The sequence below is a fragment of the Tympanuchus pallidicinctus genome, unplaced genomic scaffold, assembly GCF_026119805.1.
Source record: "Tympanuchus pallidicinctus isolate F22 unplaced genomic scaffold, pur_lepc_1.0 scaffold1, whole genome shotgun sequence".
Taxonomy (NCBI): domain Eukaryota; kingdom Metazoa; phylum Chordata; class Aves; order Galliformes; family Phasianidae; genus Tympanuchus; species Tympanuchus pallidicinctus.
The window spans coordinates 1,963,808-1,969,869 of record NW_026294618.1 but is presented as its reverse complement, the minus strand read 5'-3'; the positions used below and the strand labels follow the sequence as shown (position 1 = coordinate 1,969,869).

The window sequence follows — 6,062 nt, the reverse complement described above, 5'->3', positions numbered from 1 at the left end:
TCTCAATTTGTAAGTATGATTATCTGGAGAAAAAAAAAAAAAAGACTGAGAGGGGATCTGATCAACGTTTATAAATATCTAAAGGGAGGTGGGAGGCAAATGGATGAGGCCAGACTCTTCTCAGTGGTGTGAAGCAATAGGACAAGGAGCAATGGCCTAAACTTGAACATAAGAAGTCCTGTGCTAACATGCAGAAGAAATTCTTTACAGTAAGGGTGATGGAGCACTGGCACAGGCTGCCCACAGGGGTGGTGGAATTTCCTTCTATGGAGATACTCAAGACCCATCTGGTCACCCACCTGTGTGACCTACTGTAGGGAACTGCTTTGGCAGAGGATTGGACACAATGATCTCTTGAGTTCCCTTCCAACTCCTGCAATTCTGTGGTTCTGTGACTTGTGTTTTACTTATCTGTATGCATGCAACAGCTTTGTAAGCTCTAGTAAACAAAGCAAAGCAAAGCAAGACAAAAATCACCCTTCCCAGTACTCGGGACCTGAGCTGCCAAGTTGGGGCACCTTTGAAGATGTGAAGATGGAAGCTGAGTGAACTGCAGCTCTGCATGGCAGATTCAGGACATACTGAGATGCCATTCCTTTGCTTTGTGCCACATGAAATTGTAAGACATGTATCACATAATCCTCCTATCACACGTGCTAAAAAGTGAGAGGTTCAAGAGTAGCAGTTCTCACTTCCATTTATACTCTCATCGTAAAAACTGAGAAGATAACACAGAAGCAGCGGAAGCATTTTGTATTTAGGGTAGCCTTTAATATCAGGTTAAAGAGCAGAATTTTTGATGAGTCAAGGTAAAGAGTAGCCCACAGTGAAAGAAATCTCCATTGCTTTTTGGCAGGGTCAGCCCAGGGGAGCTCAGGTGCAAGCAATGTACTTGAGTGACCAGAAGGGCTGCAGCCATGATCCACCCCTTCCCAGATCTCATCTAAGGGTTGGCAGTGGAGGTGCGTGCATCTCTCTGGGAATTCTCATGTATTTGAGGCTTTTTGAAGGTAAGTAGCTTATTTCCTTTATTTCTGTGCCTACTACTGTTGTGTTTGAGTGAATATTCCTTTGTTGTAGCATGGGATCTTGCTACTCTGCTGTCACTGTTGTACTTTCCAATGTGTTGCACCTTGGTATGAGGGACCATTGTTTTCAAGAATAGACTGAAGATGCCTTGATCCTTCCCCAGCTTTTATTTTCATATCTGTTGTTAATTGGTTTAGTTTCTTTGCTTCCTGAAAAGTTTGATATGCAAAGCCTCTATCCCAAAGGATAAGCATAAGCTCTGCCCCATTTGATTACTCTTGCTTCTTTGGAGTTTGCGTGCTGCACACTGGCACACAGTGCAGTGCAAAGCAGCAAACTTCCCGCAGTAACACCAGAGCACTTTCTTAGAAGATACTGATTTCTTCTTTCTCTATCTGTTTTCTTTCCAGACTCAAACAAGGAACTGCAAAAACATAGAAAATGTGGAAATTAGACTATCTTGTTGTAGATGCATGCTCGGGACTGCTATGGCTTAAGGTAGAATGTTTGTTTGTGCCTTTCTGAATCCACAAGATTCTTCAGTTACTGTGAGATGTGCTTGGACTACAGAGCTTTAATCCAGAGTAGAATTCAGATGCAAACTAGTAACATGCTTCACGTGCAGTTCCATCTTAAGATAGAATATGGTCTCTCCTCAAAAAGAGGAGAAAAGCACAACCAAATATTTGCAGTTTCCCAGAGTTTCAGGTTCAGCTCAAGGCTTCAGCAAAGACTTTGGGTCATTTTATCCAAATCTATCTGCCCAGCCCTAATTGCAACAGCACATATGGAAATGCTACAGTGAAGTCCTTGCCAGCACTTTCATTATAAACCCTCCTGGTTTGAGTGTTTTGTAACTCTTCCTGAAGGGAAAAAAAAAAGAAAAAAGAAAAAAGAAAAAAAAAAAAAAGGCAACAGAAAGGGATGAAACTTGATATAAAAGGTTTTCAGCTGGGGAGCAGTTTTTTGTGTTGCAATATTTCATGGAAATCTAATCAAAGCATTTTGAAAATCAGAAAAGAAATTGGAGGAAAAAAACGGGGGTGGGAACACAATATTTGTTTTATTTTTCTTATTTTATTGTTTGTTTGAAGCACGTAGGAAAAAATATTGCAGATTTAAACCACTTCTAAACTCTGAACTGTGGCCTGATTTGGATTAAATGTTTTGGATGATTCCATCAAAGAATTGCAATAATACCAAAGGAAAAGAATATTTGTCCATTACACCTGTTTGGAAATTGCTATGAAGGACAAGAAATATCTGCAAGGCAGTGAAAGAACACCTGGAAATTCTAGATACATTTGGTCCTGTACTGCTTAATGAAGTATATGGGTTTGCATGGAAGTAACACCTGACAGGAATCCCTCCTTAGATTAAACTCTGGTTTTGAAGAGAATCGCTCAGGTCTCATCCTTCTTGAGTTTTATTCCAAAGCTTCTGGCAGAGTGTAGCTCCCAGTCATTCACATGAAAGCAAAGCAAAACTTGCTTATCATTGGTGTGCACAGTTTGGGACAGATGCTGAAGTTAAGCTAAACACAGCCATCTATCAGTAGGTCTGTAAGGTTACGTGATAGGTAATGGAGGTCTACCCCACAGGAAAGATTTGGCTAGCCAATATGCATCCAGAGGCTGTTAAACAGGATGCAGGATTTCTGGACAAACAGCATGACTGGTGTATTTTTGAATACCTTAGGTGATGCTGAGAAGCTGAATCCTACAAAACACATAGACATAGTAGGAGCTGAAGAACCTACCTGATTCCATTGGGTGTGCTCCGCATCAACTCAGTGTCCTATAACTACAGAGAGAGTTCAGACATTATGTCTAGACAGATCAAAGGTTCAACAGTTCCCCATCCAGCACATTGCACCGGTAGCCATATACCCTAGGAATACTTTTCATCTTCTGATCTCAAAAAGCATTAGAAAGGAGTGAAGTATCTTGCTTGTACTCATGATCCAAGTATAGTATGCATTAAACATACTTGAGAAAGTTATTACTGCAGCTGGCCCTTAAAACGTTAATCAGTTGGAACTCTGCTCAAACCACTTGGACGTATATCTGAATTGCTGCATTGTACCAAGTCGTAGGGCACAATCTAACTCAGTGTCTGAAGATAAGTGACATCAGATCTTATCTGCAAGTGACCCTCTCAGTCAATTTTGAAGAGTCTCAGGAGATGGACTCTACCAGGAATTCAACTTGATGATTCTTGTGGGCCCCTTCCAACTCAGGGTATTTTATGATGATTTGAAGACAGCCCGTCTGACAGCGGGCATGTTATAAACATTCCCTATTTCTTCCCTCTATGGTTGACTGGATGCACATGGACTGTAATAGAAGTTTGGATGCATGTAATCACTAAATCTGAGTGTCTTAGTCTGGAGCTTATTAAAGTCAGTCATCTTGTTGAGATGACTTCCAATCCTCACCAACAGTATCCAACAGCTTATGCTGAATGTCTTCATCCTCTTTGACTGTGAGCTGAACTGTGTTGCATTATACCACATTTGCAACAAATACAGACAACTGTGACATCTCAGCTGGCACACAGTAGCTTGCAAAAGCATGGTAACTTGTTTGTGTCCCTGAGCTATAACTCTGAAATAGTTCAGATGCAAACATGCAGTTTGCATTCTAGCTAAATCAAGGACAAAGGCACTTAAATCCTAATGTAGATTGATGCGAATTTGATGGAAGAGGATAGCTTTTATTACAGCTCCTTAAGCCTGTCTCCAATCTAGATGGAGTTAAACGCATTGTGGGAACATGCTGGGACTTGTTTTCATTACAAATAGAGCCTGGCTAAAATCAGAATTTTTTTCACACATTTGTACTTGTTTGAACAGAAATGGAAACTGTAGACTTGATGAGTACAACTGCACAGGTGCAAAATTATTCCCTTCTGGAATACTAGGCACCTTTGTCCAAGAAAATAAGCATGATGCGGAGAAGAGCAACTGGGACCATCTTTGGAATGTGGAAATTCATATATGAGACAAGAGGCTTGTTTTAACTATCAGAACAGAAGCTGAAAGATGATATGGCTATTGAAACTACAGGACGTTTTTGGCATAAGGACAAATGTGTATTAACTGGTCATGAATAAATTTCGAAGAGACATTAGAAGATGGTTTCAAACTGTCAGAAGAGTGAGGTTTTGAAGTCAGCTTTCCCATAGGAGTAGTTATGGCAAGAAACCTAACCACTTTTATGAAGGAGCACACTAAATTTATGAACAGATTATGTTACGTGGGAGGCTGAGGTAGCATGTGGCTGGATTTGATGATCCACAAGATTCCTTTCAGGCTACTTAAGAGAAAATCTTAGAGTTTAATTTTCAACTGCCCTTTATGCTTTCTCTGTATAACCATAAAGGCAGGAATATTCTTACTTTGCACCTACAACTTTTGTGCTATTACCATCTTAAATAAACAATTATGTGATTGGAAACTACAGAAATAGTTGAAGCTGTGATATTACAGACTCAAAAGTGAACAGATACGGTAAAAGAAGTCTTATAAAGTAAGTGTCTTCACAAAGTGCTTAACATCCTTTGTAAGATTTTTGTATTAGAATTTGATGAATGTCTATTTTCATTTTTTCTTACTAGAAACCTGACCAATGTGCCACACTTACATGAAATATGTGAAGAAAGAGTACAAGAATTAATGCACAACTCAAGGCATGTCTGTGATACGCAAAGCAGCACAGAAGAGTAACATCTGGGAAAGAATCAAACAAACTCATTCCAGAAATGAAGCTGTTACAGCTGCATTAGCCCAGGGTTGAGCCCAGGACAGCTGGCTAGCTGAGAGGCAGAGCTAGTCATCCTGGGATGAAATCCAGTCCACTGAAATCCCACTTTTTTCACAGACAGCAAATCAGTCCACATATTTTTCTGAACTGCTCATTATAAATCTCTCTAAATTCATTAAAGATGCCTTTATTTCATGGGAGGCATTTTCCAGGTTTTTCCCTTAAACGTGTGAGTCAAAGTTTGCTGTGATCAAAGTTCTAATCCAGATCCTGTACCATTTTGTCCCTGCTTAATTCTTCTAGAAAGGTCTTTAAAGTTAAGAGTTAGTGAGAACAAGAATGTGACTCTAGCCATTTTCTTCCTAGGAGCTCAAAAGCTATAGAAACTGGAAGATACTGTCTGCAAGGAAAGGGGGCTCAGATTTTACGCAATGCTTGCATTGCAACACCACGTTGATTTTTGTCTGGTCAGTTCTGGAGCCAAGCATACAGGAGATAGAAAAGTCAAAAAAAAAAGACAAGAATCTAGAGAGGAAGAACAGGACCATTGGTTCCTGCTCCTTGTAATATCATGTGTCTGGTGTATTCCTGAAAGCATGTAGTTTATCTTCACGGGGGAAAGGGAGCCCACCATATGCTTGGCCTTGACTTTATGTTCAGAGAACTCCTGTAGGCAAAAGAGAACGAAACTCCCTTGAGACTGTGTAGAACCCAGGACCAGGATTTTGGGGAGACCCTCAGATATGAGGTCATTATTATATAAAATCTGATCCCGTGACTCCTCCTCACTTCATATTTTGTGTTCACCATGACAGCGGGGGTCTGGATTCCACACTGATGTCATCACCTACAGTTTGCTTCTACTTTGCACTCTCAGGGAAGATACATGGCTAAGAAGAGTGGGTCTTTAGAAGTATTTATCTCTCTCCAATAGCTGTGCACTGACCACTATAACTAAGTGGTCTCCACTTACATGTCCCCCATTCCGACTTACAACTTTGACAGAAATCCGCTCAGAGAAACAGGTTGAGTAACAAGAATGTTTACATCTGTTAAAAACATAGAGGAAAAGTTACTTAGTGAATTCAAAAGTGTGAGTATTAAAAATACAACAGAAAAGACCTTTCAGTTATTTCCTATGGTTGCTTCTGAGTTTTTAGTCTGTTATCTTTGCTACCCGAGCTTCATTCAGGAACAAGATACAGGAAATGACATAATCAAACTCGCTGCTTTCATAAACACTTTTTTCTATCACTTTTCTCATTTTGA

The 6,062-nt window shown here is 40.1% G+C and overlaps 1 long non-coding RNA gene across 1 annotated transcript; it reads left to right on the top strand.

Moving 5' to 3' along the window:
• The first annotated feature begins 863 nt into the window (after positions 1–863).
• Positions 864–5,846, top strand: LOC128085990 (uncharacterized). The gene is made up of 3 exons (XR_008209191.1): positions 864–1,010; positions 1,440–4,559; positions 4,648–5,846. It is a non-coding gene; the product is annotated as an uncharacterized LOC128085990 (long non-coding RNA).
• Positions 5,847–6,062: the final 216 nt, after the last annotated feature.